Source organism: Gavialis gangeticus, unplaced genomic scaffold, assembly GCF_001723915.1.
Source record: "Gavialis gangeticus isolate Ggan-Ray unplaced genomic scaffold, GavGan_comp1, whole genome shotgun sequence".
NCBI classification, from domain to species: domain Eukaryota; kingdom Metazoa; phylum Chordata; order Crocodylia; family Gavialidae; genus Gavialis; species Gavialis gangeticus.
Genome location: NW_017729001.1, coordinates 32,069,437 through 32,085,294, shown reverse-complemented (window position 1 = coordinate 32,085,294; position 15,858 = coordinate 32,069,437). Strand labels below are relative to the sequence as shown.

Genomic DNA, 15,858 nt, shown 5'->3' with positions numbered 1-15,858 from the left:
AACACAAACTGAGGGACATATTTCAGCTCCTCACATGGCGCGCACACAACTCTCATTAGCACCAGAATGTTGAACAGCGGTTTCAGCCAAGCTTTCAATTTTATACAGATTAATCTACAGCCTTCTCTTTGGCCAACTGGAAGGTTTCACCTCTCTCAGCAATTTCATCACTCTAATTAGCAGTTCATTTGTGTACGAGTGAAAAAGAACCCATGAGAGGCATGCCTCATTTCCAGGATAGAAGGATTCCAACAAACTCACCCCCTCCCAAAAAATCCCTCCAATACAATTTCCGTATCTGAAGTTATCATTCTAAATAAACTGCATTAAAATGAAATGGAAGGTCTGTGTATGTCATCGCAGGGACTTAATAATTATAGCACCTGGTCCACTGTGTGCTTCGGAGCAGTATTTCAGTAAGAATGATCACTTGGGTTGCATGACTCTATTAAAACCATCCTTTGCCACTGATACCAGTGACAGTGACAGACGTGATAATGATTCTGGAAAGGAACTCAACACCATAAAGCTTCATAATCAAACAGACAAATTTATAGCATGTAAATCTGGGCCAGTCTCTGTGGCCCTGCAGTTGGTATTCTTCACTAGCAAGGGAGTGACCACAGTGCAGTTCTGCAATCTGGTCTCAGGAATCCATCTAGCATTGCCACCTTTGGGGGCAGAATGGCATTAGGGACATATAATCACAACTCTGTAATAAAGCATGCATTTTAAGTGATAGGTATGCATATTTTAAATAATTTGCATATAAGACAACCTTATTTTCTTCAAAATGTTACATGTAGCTTTAGTAAGGCGGAAGGCACTGGTTTAGTACAAGGCTGGGTATGAAGATTTGTGGGTTCCAGCACTGGTGCTGGGAAGGACGCACAGTCTAGTAGTTAAAGCAGAGATTACCAACAAGACAGCCAAGCACTCAAATGCAGCAGAAGATTTTTGAGACTTGTATCTACCATATTACAAGTCAAAAATCCACCTGAACCTAGATGCCCATCAGGCTATTATGACAGAGGCATGACAGGTCCTGTAGCCTCTTCACTATCCACTAGTGCCATCAGGCTCCCTGTCCACCCTCCACTTTGTTTGGGCTTCACATCAATTCCTTCCCATTCTTTCCAAGAACACCCTGGTTCCCAACTGATAGGACCTATCCCTGGGAAAGGCACCTGAAAGCAGCAGTAAGACGAAACAGCTAGATCTCCTTTTCTGCCTCACAGCCTCTGTCAGTGCCCACCAATGACAAAGAAACCAGCCAGTTCCCAGTTGTGATCTAGCTAGGTTAATGCTGATGGACCCGCAGGTCAAATGCAGCCCAAACAATTTGATTAACTGGACCTCAGCCACCCTTAACTGTTGCTACCGTGAGACAGACTACAAGTCCCATGTGCACAGCTTTTCCAGAGCACCACCTGCCACTGAGCACTGCATGCTGGGATTTGTAGTCTGCAAAAAATACACCTCTTTTTGCTGACTAGGGAAGCTGCAATTTACTGCATACTGTATAGCCCTTGGCCTCCTGGAAAGCTGCCCATCTAATCTTCAGCTGGGCAAAGTCAGAATGGTGCTGGGTAAAGGGGAGAGTTTTTTTTTTCCTGAAGCGGGTTTGGCGTTTGTTCAGAAGCAAAAAGCTTCAGTTCTGCTGAGGCTTCAGCGAAAGGCATTTTACTGCCTAGAGAAGAAATTGCTTTCTTCCTCCTGTGATGCTGCCTATTCATGGAGCACAAGCGAGTCCCCTGAGGAGCAGGAAGAGAGTAACTGAGAAACAATCTCTTCACTACCCCCTAGCAACGGGAACAGAAGAAAGCAAAAGAGAAGAGCGGGTTAGCTGCAGAGAGAGACATGAGAGCAAGAGAGGCACAAGGAGCTGCTTGAGAGCGACATTTAGACTCTTAGAAAAGCTAAACAGGTTGCTCTGCCCACACTGTGCTGGCATAAGCCATGTTGTGGAGAGGCAAGAAAACACATGGGTAGCTCTAAAACATGCTAGGCACTGCACATACTTTAACAGGGTAAAACTCACAATGCTACTTTTCCATATGAGTATTATTAGTTCCATCATATACAGGGGAGGAATCTGTGGCACTGCAAAGAAAATAACTTAAAAAGCCCCCAACTTCCACTCCAGGGCTTTGAGCACTAGATCAGTGGCTCTCAACCTTTTTTCGACTAGAGGCACCTCTCCTTAAACTCAAGGTGCCCCTCATGAGACAGGAGGGCACCCCTCAGACAACCCTCTTAGTTTTCACTTGTTATTTGACTACAGAAAAACAATAGAGCAATTCTTCTGTTGCAAAGAACTCAGACAGCACACGACAGGTGGGCATTTTTTTGACGCTGTGGCTTCCTATCTGAAATCTCTGGGTTTATCTTGTGAATCTTGTTTGTGCACCTAACGGTACAAACATTGCATGGCATCCCACAACACCCCTGACAAGACCTTAAGGCAACTTAGGATGCCCTGGCACTCTGGTTGAGAATCACTTCACTAGATAAACCCCAGAGAGGCAATTCACAAAGGTTACTGGGAAGTGTTGAATATGGTGCGAGTCGTTCGTGTAAACTCTCCACTCCTCTCTTTGCTGCAGGTCTTGCACCAGTGCTTTACCTCTCTACTGCATATTGCAAGGAGGCAGTTGTGGCCGAGGAGCTGCGAATGCAAGTAGCTGTGGTGGAGGGACTAAAACCCCTATGGGCAGCTGGGGGCAGGAGTTCTTAAATCAGGTTTCTAACTGGAAGGTAGTTTTTGACCTGAAATGGCATCCGATTCTCATTATCCAGGCAACGGGCTTTTACTCCTCAAAATGTTGCGTCTTCTCTCCAGTCACAGAGCTTCCATAGATATCAGTGGGGGTCAATACTCAGAATACACGTGGAAGATGCAGCATGCTACTGAATACATGGACCAGAAATGATGAATGATAATAAGAGAATTTCCTAAACAGCACATTATGCCTCTCCCGTTACAAAGGAAAGAGTGAAATCTCCCCAAATACCCTATGTGGAGGTATGGTCAAAGAATTGGTCCATAATGGGGCTGGGCCTGCCTGGTGCAAACTACTAAACTCCTTCTGATACTAGCAGATGATTGTGGCCAGAGGATGACATGCTGTTTAGGACGAGAAGCCAAAGTGATATGAGGAGATGCTAGGTGGAAGAGGTCTCTTTCTGAGGCTTGAAGGTAGATACAAAGCTACATAACCTTATGACCTTCACGCTTCTGATTGTGGGAAGTCTCTTTATTAATCAGCTTGTTTGAGAATTGCTCTAAAAAGCCCAATTACACCAAGTAGCTGAATCTCAAGATTTCAGGGGTCTTAGGTACAACTCACCTGACCCAACACAGCAACAAAAGCATATATATTCCTCTATATTTCCTACCAAAACACATGGTAATTGCAGGAAAATCGAGAGGGACATCATTCCTATGCACTCGTGTACAGTAGGTCTACAAGATCTTCATTCATCCACCCTAGCTACTAGTGGCGCTTCCCAATTCGTAGTGATAAGAGTAATGACAAATGGAATAAAATGAAATAATAAATATCGTGGAGCTCCAGCTCCACCAGGGGGCATTCAAGAACAAAGGGAAATAGAGGTTTACACTTCCACATTAGCTGTCTTCATGCCCCAGCACTCTGAGTGCATTTTAACCCCCATCATCAAACACATTTTAAAGCCATCAATCAGCTTTGCAGTTCTATACCTTTCTCCCTCACCCCTCCTCTCCCAAACATCTGTCCCCACCCAGCAATTCATTTCAGACATCCCGTCCAAAGTACCACTGCCTGGCTGGCCTGCAGAAGGAAGAGGGAGCTAAATCCTTTCCTTCACATGGAGACCTAATATTACAAACACCAGAGATGCACCTTTCCCTCTTCCATCCTCCCCCCAGATGCAGTTTTATTCTTTGCCATAAAACTGCCAAACTGCAATAACCCATGTTATTAAGTTTTTCATGCTACAAAACTTATTTAAGACCTTCCTGAAGCTGTGCACTGAGCCTGTAAAAAGTCTCATGAAACCTGCATTTTATGGAATCTGACTAAAGAGAATGGTTTGAAGTACATAATGTTTTTTTTACTGATGTCTGACAGAGCCAATCAACATCTTTACACTTATTAAACACATACACTGCAATTCCATGGTGATCTTTTTAAACAAACTTTAGACTGAAAAAAACTCATGGAGAAAAAATGTTTCATATGCAACCCACTATATCAAGGGCATTGCTCATTATTTGCACTGTCTAAAAGTATTACTTACACTATGAAAACATTTGTTGTGCTTTAAAGATGGAGTAAGGCACAGCTCTGCCTTTACAGACAGCTGACAATCAAAACAGCATACAGAAAACTGGGATACGTAAGATTTGGTGGGAAGGGGTTTAAATGTTTTCAGACTTCTTTTATCCTATTTTATTATATGCATTATTGAAGAGACTGATTCCTTCCAAAAATGGCCCTGGCAAAAGTCTCTATTATTTTATAGGATGTTTATCATAGAGAAAATGAAGTTATGCATTGTAGCGGGCAGGCAGGGGCTGGCAAAGGCTTGCAGCAGACTGCATGCTCCAGACTGGAGAAGTCTGCAAGCTTCTTGGGCCTGCAGCCAGCTACAGGCAGTAAGGCTAATTACAGGCCTGCTCCAAGGACTGAGCCAGCCGCAAAAGATAAGGGCTGGCCAAAGAAAGTTAAAAGGCTCCCAGGGAAAGGCGTCAGGGAGGCTGGGATAGGGGAGAGGCAGAAACAGCTAGGAACAACTGCAAGGGAGAGGGTGTCAGAGGGAGTGAGGGCTGCTTGGCAGCAACTGCAACACCAGGACAGGACCTCTTCGCATCTGACAAGAGGCCCAGAGCTGCAAAGTAGGAAGCAGCAATCCCGTGTCCAGGGAACTGAGGCAAGACACTCTGGGAAGTAGCAGAGACTGCAGCAGGGAGCCAGAGGGACCTTCTCTAGAGCTACGGAGGACTCTGGACTGCAAACGTGCCCTCTTTGGACTGGGCTAAGCTGTATTTGCTGAGTACTGACTTGTGGTTAACAGGCTTCCTGTGGAGTAATGGGCCTAGGAAATAGGAACTGTATATAGTTGAAGGACTGTGGAAGCTAAGCAAATCCCTAAGCCTGCTACAGGCATAAGGAATTTAGCATTAATAGAAATCCTTGTTTTAAAAAAAAAACCAACTCTTTATATTCTACAATACTGGTCCAAATGACTACTGCACACAACAATGATATAAATGTTTTAGAACGGTTTGATTTCTTTTGGGGGGGGGGGGCAGGGTTGTTTGTCTTTATTTTTTTTTCATACAAGACACTCTCTCTTCTCTTCTCTTCTCTTTCAGACCAGAGCAGCAAAAACCACATCAATCTTGCACAAGTTTAGTACAGCCCTTGGTTTCCAGACAAGTTGCTAATACAGTCTTCACTTGAGAAATACATTTGGATACCCTGAGACTGATCTCTAGCCCTTCATGCCAACCCTTGGGGAAAAAACAGAATAATACAGTTCCACAACACTGTTTTATCAGGTGAGCGGTAGTTATGTTGTTTGTTCCTAGACACTCACACACTGGGGTCAGAAAGAGGAACCGATCGGAAATCTCATTACACCCTCCAATCAGCAAGTGCAACTGGCTACCACAAAAATCCATTAAAACCTTTTATTAAAAAAAAATCTGTCAGAGTCTATTGGTGCTGCAAAGTATGTAAATCTCTCTATGGTTACTGGGTGCTGGTTGTGATTATAAAAACAGAATAATTGTAAGTGCTTGGCTATGGCATGATTTATCTCTGCCTTGTCACAAGCTATTATGAGATTAGGGAATAAAATGAGTGTGTACAGCAGAGCAGCCTCATCATAAGAAGATGGATGAAAAGAAACCAAAGCAGGTCGCTCAAGGGAAGGGACAGGAAGGAGATGAAGAAAAAAGGAAGACCACATGGCTTCTTCAACACAACACTCAGGAAAGAGAAACCGGCTGGCCAAAACGTGAATGAATTTCCTCAATAACACAAACAGTACATTCGAACCAAGTCTTGTATTATCCAGCTGTTCCTTCTTTGTAACTCCTGCATTTAAAAAGAAATACACTACATGTGGAAGTCTGGCTGGTAATGGGACAACCCTTTTCATTGCTGGCTACTAGCCCAAAGCCAGCCCATGGTGGAGCTAACTGAAAGTTACCCCCATCAAATCGTTGCTTGTTGCCCGAACAGGTGTCTTAACCACAGATAAACTATCAGCACAGCCTGTTCAACAACCCCAGTAACGTGACCAAGAGTTGCAAGGGCATTTTGCAAGGCTGCTCCCATCTTGCTTCTTGGACAGAACAGGTGCACACATTTTAGGCAACAGTAAATTGTTAACTGTGCAATGGGTTTTTATGACAAAGGCAGCCTAGGAAACAATATGCTTTTATCTCCTGCAAGTTTAAGGCCATATACTATAGTAGCACTACAAAAACTTAAGTTTAACACCAAAACATCAGATTCCCCAGAAAGCAACAGTATACGAGAAGGCCCATGTCGCGACACCTGGAATCTAACTGATCCTTGACAGTTCTAAGTCCTGAAGCATGTAATTGTCACAAGGCCTAAAATTACAAGAAAAGCATGGAAATCCAAAACAGGAAAGGGAGTATTTTTGTTTGTGTCTTTCAAGAAACCCATCAGGTTTACATTTTGTTATTTTTCTTTATGTGACTAACAACACCCAAAGATATTAACAGGGAAATGGCTTGAAACATCTCTCGCTCTTCCTTCCCTCCTCTGTCTACCGTTTGCTTGTACTCCTCTTAACTAACAAAACTTTCACTTGCCAGTGCCCATCCACTTACATGGAAGTGTTTGGCTTGGTTACAAATGTGCAAAGGGAGTGGTCTTTTTTCAGTTTTAAAGCAAAGGTCAAATTTGGTTTTGATTTGAGGAAAAATCATTATTTGGCACAACATTTATTTTTTTTCAGTTTAATTACAGCTTGAACTATGATGATTCTCAAATACAATGTAATGTTGATCGTCCTAGTAGTATCCTGATGTTATCAAGTAGGATGCTATGGCAGTGTCATGCTATAAACACACTGGAACAGCAAGGAAGGGAAACGTATGCTGCAAGCAAGGGCCTCAAATGAATGCTCCAGGTTCCTTGACATCTGCTGGTCAGATGTTCTTAACACAGCCCAGAATACACAGTTTATCCACAGTTTAGCTTCCTCCCTCTGAACATCTCCATCTGAACCAACTCCATCTGAATTAGACACTTGGTGATCTGCACAGCTGATCTCCTGTGACAGGAACAGGGATGCTGCCCTGATCACCAACTGCTGAAACTTTTAAATGTCAAGACACTTCCTTTCAGGCAAGCCACCTAAAAAGAGCTAGTCAGCTTTCTAATGAAGACTTTATTACAGAGCAGCTGCCTTCAAGGTACCTTTTGCATTAGAGCCAGTAAGGTGCAGGCTTAGATTTCCGATCTCTCCCCTATCCTACGGGGATACAACTGGCTCCCTATGCCAGACATCCTCTGCCCTAAACAATTCTTTCCTTGATGGCTAATTTCCATCATTTGTGGCCATGGCTCGAAGATGTTACTACACCCATGGCTCATCAGACCTGGTAAGATTTCCCCATATAAACAAGCATTACAGTTTCAAAAGATCGATGAGGCAGCAACACAGCGAGTGAAAACCGAGAGCATTTAAAGCTGAAGCAATTCTCTCTGTCCTGGCATGTCATGACAAAAGTCCCATTTAAAGAGAAGGAGATTCAAGCAGGAAAATGTGCACGTGTGTGTGTTTGGGGGGAGGTAGACTATTTTAGCCCTCTGTTCCTTACTCCTGTAGCAAGCTATTGTTAAGAGGAGTAAGGATGGTCTTTTAGTCATGACATGGCCTGAGCAGACAAGGTAACTGAGTTTTACTGCTGGCTTGGCCAGAGAATTTCCATCTCGGTATAACCAAGGCAGGTGCATTCCCCTGAAAGTCCTTTTCTACCCTAGCAAGGAAGACTGTCAACACCAACACCATTATCTATTCAGACACGGATTATTCAGACACGGATCGTCCCTCACCCCACAGACAAAAGGGGGAGAGTCCTCTGTAACAAACTACCCTGAGCAGTAGTTTATACTGTAAAATAGGAAAGAGTCAAAGACTCTTTAAAGTCCACTACAGACTTCACTACCGCTGTTGATTTTATGGGAAGGAGTTTAGAGAGTAACTAAGAGAAGGCAGCAAAAGATCTCGAAGTAGAAAGAGACTCTCATGTGACCTTGGGTAGATTAAGTAATTTAGGGGCTGATTTTTTTAGAGCACTCAGGATGCACAGCTGTCCCTGACTCCAAATGAAACTGTGTGCGTGCTGGACTTGGGAAAACTGTCCCAGTCTGGCGATATAGTACTTCTCATCCTTCCAAAAGGCCGTCACTAATGTTTGCAAAGCAAGCCGAGATCATCAGACTGAAAGTGTTACAGAAATACAAGGTATTCTTAGATTGTACAGGCACTTTTGACAGACTCTCCAGCATGATGACATAAATGATTTTGGCACCACGTGAGCTATGCACATTCCCGCGGCCTAACAGTATTCTGCTACCTTGAAAGTAACCTGTTTTCAGTTCTCTCTCTCGATTGTGCATAAGTCAGCAGTTATGCCAATGTAGACATTAACTAGGCAATGGTTTCATTTAAGAGCAAGGTAGATGCTACTACAAAGATTCAGGAAATGACTGTAATAGAAAACATGTGCAGGACAGAAAAGAGTTATGCAGGCTTTGACCAAAATAACCCTCCCAACTGTCAGCCAAGTAGATTTACAGGGGGAAGCAGCAGCAAATATTTGAGGTGTGTCTCTTTTAAAACATTTGCATGGAGCTCCAGCAAGTTCACAGCATTAAATTCAGCTGGTAAATAGCAGATGGATTCTGGCCTACTCTAAAAGGGTTGTTTGATTAATCATAAAGAGTGCAGTGGTGTGGGTGGTCACACATGCTACTCATTGGAATAATAACCCCATAGGAAAATCCTCTGAAATAACAACTCTTTTGTTAATCGTGCATTACCTAGACTAAGTCTTCTAGAGCCACTCATGGATACAAATGATGAATAAGCCAAGCACTTCGAGTTCTGCTAAGCAGGGCAGGCGGCAGCAAACACACCTTCCCTTTCTTCACATCCCTGTCATACTAAAATTAAAACTGGAGAAATGACAGTGACTGGCATATTTCTTTAATACTCCTGGACTTCAGAAGAGATGAACAAAAGTAACCAGATTCTCAGTTGTGCTGGAAACATCAAAGAACTTAATGCCACAGTGAGCACAATCCCTCCAGCTAAGAGACTGGCTCAAGGGAACATTTCTTCCAGTCCACCTCCAACAGCAGGAGGTGGGAGAACGCATCAAGGAAAATACAAGTATCCTCAAGCGCACTGTCAGGGGGCTGAGGAAGAGGCTGGCACTTAAGAGAATTGGCAAAAACTAAAATGGGTTGTTAGCCTCGAAAAAGAACTGACAGGTGAGACTTGATGGGTGGAGTGTCAGGACATGAACAGTAACGTGAGACGTGGTCCCTCCCCCCTCATTTTTTTACCACTCTCCTACGGTGCAACTAAAAGAGGATATTCAAGGTTAACAGCAGGTAAGGTTGAGCAGGACACATTTTACGCAGCCTGTTGTCAGCATCTGCAGCAGGTGGTCTGATAACGTGCATGAGCAGTTACACATGGTAACACCGTGCTCATGCTTCAGGGCACCTGCTTATTATAGCAAAGTTGCGAAGCATCACATAGCCCTTCCCCACCAATATAGGACGGGGTGCTCAACCTCTGGTCCACAGGCCAGATCCAGCCCCCAGGACCATGTCATCTGGCCTGCTGGGCTCCTCACAGGTCCAAAATGTTGGCAGTGGGGTAGCATTGGCTGCTCCCCTACTGCCAAATTTCCAAACCTGTGGGGAGGCCCATGGGTCAGTTAGCATGAGCCTGTATGCTAGGTCAGGAGCAAAGGGCAGCATGGGGCCCAATCCTGGTGCTGGGTGCCAGGTCCCATCTTGGCACACAGGAACCTATTCTGGCATGCAGGCAGTGATGCCAGCACATGGGGCCAGGCAGGGGAGGTGCGGGGTGCCAGGACCTAGTCTCAGCACAAGGTGCTCGATCCAGGCATGTAGGGCCAGCAAGAGGCAGCAGAGAGCCCGACTCTTGTGTAGGGAGCCTGACAGCCCACAAACTGGCTCTGCACCACTCATGGCCCACAGGGCCAGAAGACTGAGCACCACCACTGATGTAGGACACTGCATAGCCAGCCAGGTGCTTCGTGAGCAAAAGGCCTGACACATCCTCAGCTCTTCCATGGAAGAGAAAAAACACCTCTGAAGGGAAAAATCCCCCACCATGTAACAGGTCCAAGAGATATGATGTAGCTCGGCAGAATTTCAAACTAATTTTAAGTGAGCCTAAAACTACACACAGCAAAGTAGACATTAAAAATGATATGTCCAGGCAAAAAAAGCCCAGCAACATTAGTTACTTCTAACACAACAAAGTCACCCAAACTGTGGATTAAATATTAATTTTGGTCATAAAATATGATTTAATTGAGACAAAGCACAGCCTGTGCACCAAAGTCACTCTTTTACCAACATTACAATCCCAGAACTATCACAGGGGTAAAGTCAGAACTGCACAGGTTATGAACTCCTGCCTTACCCACATTTTAATCATTTCACTGGGAGTTGTGATTGTACTTAAACCTGCACAAAGAGAAAAAAGCCGGAGCAAGAGAAATTAGCAGACACAACTCTCCTGGAGAGGCTGGTAAATACAGGCTGGTAGAAAAGTGACTGAGTTTATCTGCTTTCCATCCAACTTTAAAAGTATTCCCTAGCTGCAACTAATGAAGTCTCTTCTTGCATGGTTTCTCCAGTCACTTTGATCCTTAGGAGGATTTTTACAACAGATTAAGTAATGGTTTAAAAAATAATCAGTAGTTTCCAAGGATGTAGTCCAATGTTTTTCTTTGTACTGGCTACAACTCCTAATGACAATTAAATGGAGTTCACGCATGGTCTATACAAAAATGTTTAGGAAGCAACATCACAAATGGCTACTGCAATATGAACATCATTGCTTTCGAGAATGGCTTTGCTTCTTCTCTTTTTTTAATATGCTGCATTATATCATATATAATCAGGACATATCTTTAACAGCAAAATCATCTAATATTCACTAGAGCCTAGATGGGCTCAATTCATGCTGCTTTAGGATGCCCCTCTTCTAACTTGATGGTACCTGTGTGTTTGAATGCTCAGATTTAACATTAAATTAGTATGCATCAATGGCTTGGACTTGGGAGTGTGTTCTGTGACAGACCTAGCCCAAATGGCTATGTTAAATCATAAAAATGAGGAAAACGCAGAGTTTTTAAGCATTCACACGGTCAGCAGTCTGGGAAATGTCCATCTTGAAAGGATTCATTTAAATTGTCCACCAGAGAGAACATGATTCTTCCATTAAGTGGCATACCATCTTGGTGGGTTTAATTCCTCCCTGATGTAACTCCCTTGAAGCCAGTGGGTTTCCACTAGGAAAGAATCTTGCCTATAGTGTTTTGCAAAGTGAAGGATTTGGAGGCTGGAAGAGCTGCCCTAGTTACTATTTTTGGCAAGTGATTCACAAATGAGGCTGTTCTCTCTTCTTTAACACTGTTCTTTGCTTTGGAAGTGGAGGTCAGGCCTGCGTTACATGGAGGCATTTTACCAGATCAGGTTGTCATACAGAGAGGGAACAAACTAGGCAGCTTTAAACCAGCTTAACCATACAGAGAGTATTAGTATAACATGAGTTAATTTTAGCAATTCTGTTTGTTTCTTTTGGTGAACTAAACACTCAATACTTCTCCAGAAAAGACTTTAAAAGGAAATAATAATAATAAGGGACCACACAGAGGGATCTCATCAACATCCTCATCTGAGGAATGCAGTTAGTACAATCCATAATAGTGACTAAATGAAAAATGGGCAGCAATTACTTCATCTCAGCTGCGCCAGTCCTAGGGAAGATCTAGAGATGACAACCAATACTGCAGAATAACGAGAAAATAATTTCCAAAGCAGCAGGGTCAATATCCCAGACCCAAATACTCACAAGCAGGCTTTGCACCTGGTCCTTTTTGTAAGTCGTGAAACAAACCTATCTCCACTAAATTGCATCAATATCCTCCTGGCTTGGGAATCTTACTGAACAGTTGGGAAAGTAGGCTTCAGAATCAGTAAACCCTGAAACCTGATTTCCCAAGAGTGTTTAATGGAAATGGAGCTTAATGGGTTCAGTTTTCAGGATCTTACAGAGGTTTCTGTTTAGTTTTCCTCTGGGGGCCCCACCTAACTCCTTGCCAACCCTGTAAAGTTTAAAATTGCAATCTTTTGCACTCAAGGACAGCCCCTGGCTTGTGGCCAGTTATACACTACTGCAGTAATTCTAATCAGTTGAGCATGTTCCTGATTCTCGTCTTGTGTCTGTACAGAAGTTACTCCAGTAGCTGAGCTTGCTAGCCTGTAACCAAAAGCACCAAACAAGTATTAGGCTGCAGGCAATAAACTCCTTGACAAACTCAGCTGTAACGCTAATTTTCTGTGCAGTGAGCAGCACCAGAAGATCTCACTGGTAATGTCTGTGAGCCATGAGTTTGGGGACCACTGATCTAGTCTATGGTATATCTCCATATCGTGACACTATTGAGCTGGCCCAAGATTTGTGGTTTCTAAAGCTCTGGGAGCACCTGACTATTTGCAGAAGAGGTAGGAACCATGAAGATGTCTGCACTCAGATCAGATTTGTTTGAATTTAAATGTTCCCCTGCAGTATTTGCAAACTGGACATTGAAAAAATTGTGCTGCTGCCTAAGGGGCAGAAATCAAAATGCAGAGAGTAGCCGATGGCCAATTTATATTTGAGATACACACAGAACTGATGTGAACAAGAACAGGCGAGAAGGTAACAGGAATGGAAACATGTTCTGTTCCTTTTTATATGCCAAGGGCTAGTGTCTCATGTTAAGACCAGCTCCGCAAATCTCAACTCAGCTCTTCTGTCTTCTTTTTCAAATGGCTCCTGCACTGACAGGACAAAATCCACATCCATCGGGAAGACAGCTTGTCTGAATCGAGCCCTGCACTGAGATCTGAGGGCAGTCCTTTGGCATCACCATGTGACCAGCACAAAGTCAGTTTTGGGCCCCAAGCCTTAAACGAAGAAAGAACCTTTGCCTTCACACCTCCCTGAGCCATCCTCCCAATCCGCGATGTCCCACCTCCCCTGCAACCATTATAGTGTTGTTCTATGGATAAAGTAACATTAGGTCTGTATTAGGCAGAACTGATTGAAAGGTTTTTGTGCCACAATGCGTACAGTTTCTTCGTAATGATTTCACACACAGTTTCTTTGTTATGATTTCCCCCCCTACTCTCCGGCAGAACTGCTGATTTCCTTTTGCTTAAGGTGGAACCATACATTTATTGCAACTAGATGTCCCTACTTGCATGCAGACACTTGACTCAAGTCTCTCCAGGTCCTGTTGTAGTTGTGTGAATTCAAGCACGATACAAGGTTCAGAGGAGACCAACATGAGAGAGACAGCAAACACTGAAGAGGAGTGAACCAAAGAAGATTAGGAAGCAATTCCGCAGAGTGAGGTTATTTTGTTTGGCTCCATCAGTCCTAGAGTCCCTCACTAGTTACCATTAGCACAAAGCAAAGATCTACAGAGCGCAGCCTGAGAACTACTGTTACTGCCAAAGAACCAGAAAATTACTGTTGTCTTCTCATAAAATTGAACCTACACTTTCTTTCATGTTCCTTTAGATATCAAATGTCTTTCTTGGCCTGACCTTCAAGGCTGCTACCCTCCCCCAAGACCACTTCTGCAAAGACACGGATTAATGATGCTTGAGTGAAAAACAGATGGGGATATACTTACTTCATCTATGCAAAAAAAACAGCTATGTATATATGTAAGCTATTACTTCATCTATGCAAAAAAAACAGCTATGTATATATGTAAGCTATGTGCATCATGATTTCGCCCCTCTGCTTCACCTTTAACAGGGACCGTCTTCAAATATGCTAACAATTTGGGGTAGTCTTATATATTTGTAAAACAACTACAGCAAGTGTTCTGGTGTGAGCCAGGTCTGCTAAGGACCGCTGCAGTATAAATATTTAATAACAACAGAATGACTAGTTGAGAGACATCAGACTGAGCTGCTGACAACCTGTAGCTGTTATTTATAAACTGATATATTATATTCAGACGAGTGTTAACCCTTTCTGTCCTAGCCATACTCAAATAAAGTTGGCCTGCCTAAGTTAGCTAAGGTAGTGTATAGCTTTGAATCAGCTTGCAGCCTGAGGCAGTGATAGTCACCCTTTTTGTCCGGGGGCGGGATTTCAGGTTTCCCTTCACAAGCATATAACTCTACTGTCCTCAATGCAATTTCCAAGCAAGTATTCTTTAAGGCTGAAGTACTAATTTTTAGAAAGGAAATCTTTGTTTCTCCTGCCACCGCACCTTCCCATGCTGGTATGCAATGAGTTCTGGAGCCATCATTGCTGCAAAAAGGCTGGCAGCATACAAGCCTGGGCAACTACAGGCTGCATTAAGCAGTTGCTTTCTCGGGGCTCTGGCACCACAGGCAATCTGTCAGCCAGAATCACCACTTACTGGAGTAGCCTGGCCAATATTTAGTGCACCAGCCCCACATTTACTGCATGGGACACCTAATATCCCATATTCACCACACTGGAAACTACCAAACTGCTCTGAAGTAGGTCTAGCACATTTATTTGGTGATCTACCATTCCTTGCACAACCCCAGAAAAGCACTGTTTTCTAGGTACATGGGAACTGGGAGAAAGAGGAAGGGCAGAACCAGAATGTGAATCCTGTTTGAAGCTGAAGAACCCCAAGCATCCTGAATCCCTCCTTTCTTTACTGCACATCAAGTGAGGGCTCACCCCATGTGGAAAAACATCCTTGATGGACCTGAAGATCTGGATGTTCTGCATAGATTTGCCAGCACCCCTTGCATTATCCAAGACTGATCACGATCTGGTATTGCAAATGTCCAGGATGCAACTGTCATTTCTCCACTGTCAAACCAGCTCTCATTTAGGTGCGCGTGTGCTGAAGGATGGAGGTGAGCTCTGCGCACAACTCCACGAACAAAGCTGCCTTGCATCCAAAATGTATGCAGCCGCTGCTGATCGTTCCAAAGGGGATTGTAGGAATTTGTCCTCAGGCTCAGACAATCCCCTGGGAGAAGTGCGGGTATCCCACAAAGCACTGCACAAATGTCACAGCCAATGCTACAAGGGGCACCAGAATACCCAACCACAGTGAAACAAACCCATTTTGTACTCGTACGACCACTTACTGAAAGGGCATGCTTCACTTGCACAGACAGCCAGCGATGTACACACGTGGGTGAAACTGCAATATCAGCACCAGCACAGCAGCATAAACGCTACCTGCAAAACTTCCCAATATAGGCCTGGTTTCTGTCTGAAGAGAATCAGGCAGAAAGGCTTTCTTGAAATTTTAAAACAGTTTATGATGCCATGACAATGACACCTTGTCCTTTAGAATTAGTATTCAAATCCACATCAGAGAAGAAAATTATAAGGGCCTAATATTTAATGATATTACAGTAGTTTATTTCTCTTTCAAGCAGTCTGAAGTTCCTAAGTAGACCAAGAGTTTTTCTCTCCCTCTCCAATTGATTTCTTGGCTCACAGCCATTTTACAGATCAGACAAATTCCAACATCTTAAATTAATCCACTGACCT

General features: G+C 43.6%; 1 protein-coding gene across 7 annotated transcripts in view; it reads right to left on the bottom strand.

The window, feature by feature from the left end:
- Nucleotides 1-15,858, bottom strand: part of KDM2B (lysine demethylase 2B) — a 159,157-nt gene that overhangs the window by 129,792 nt on the left and 13,507 nt on the right. The window lies entirely within an intron of this gene.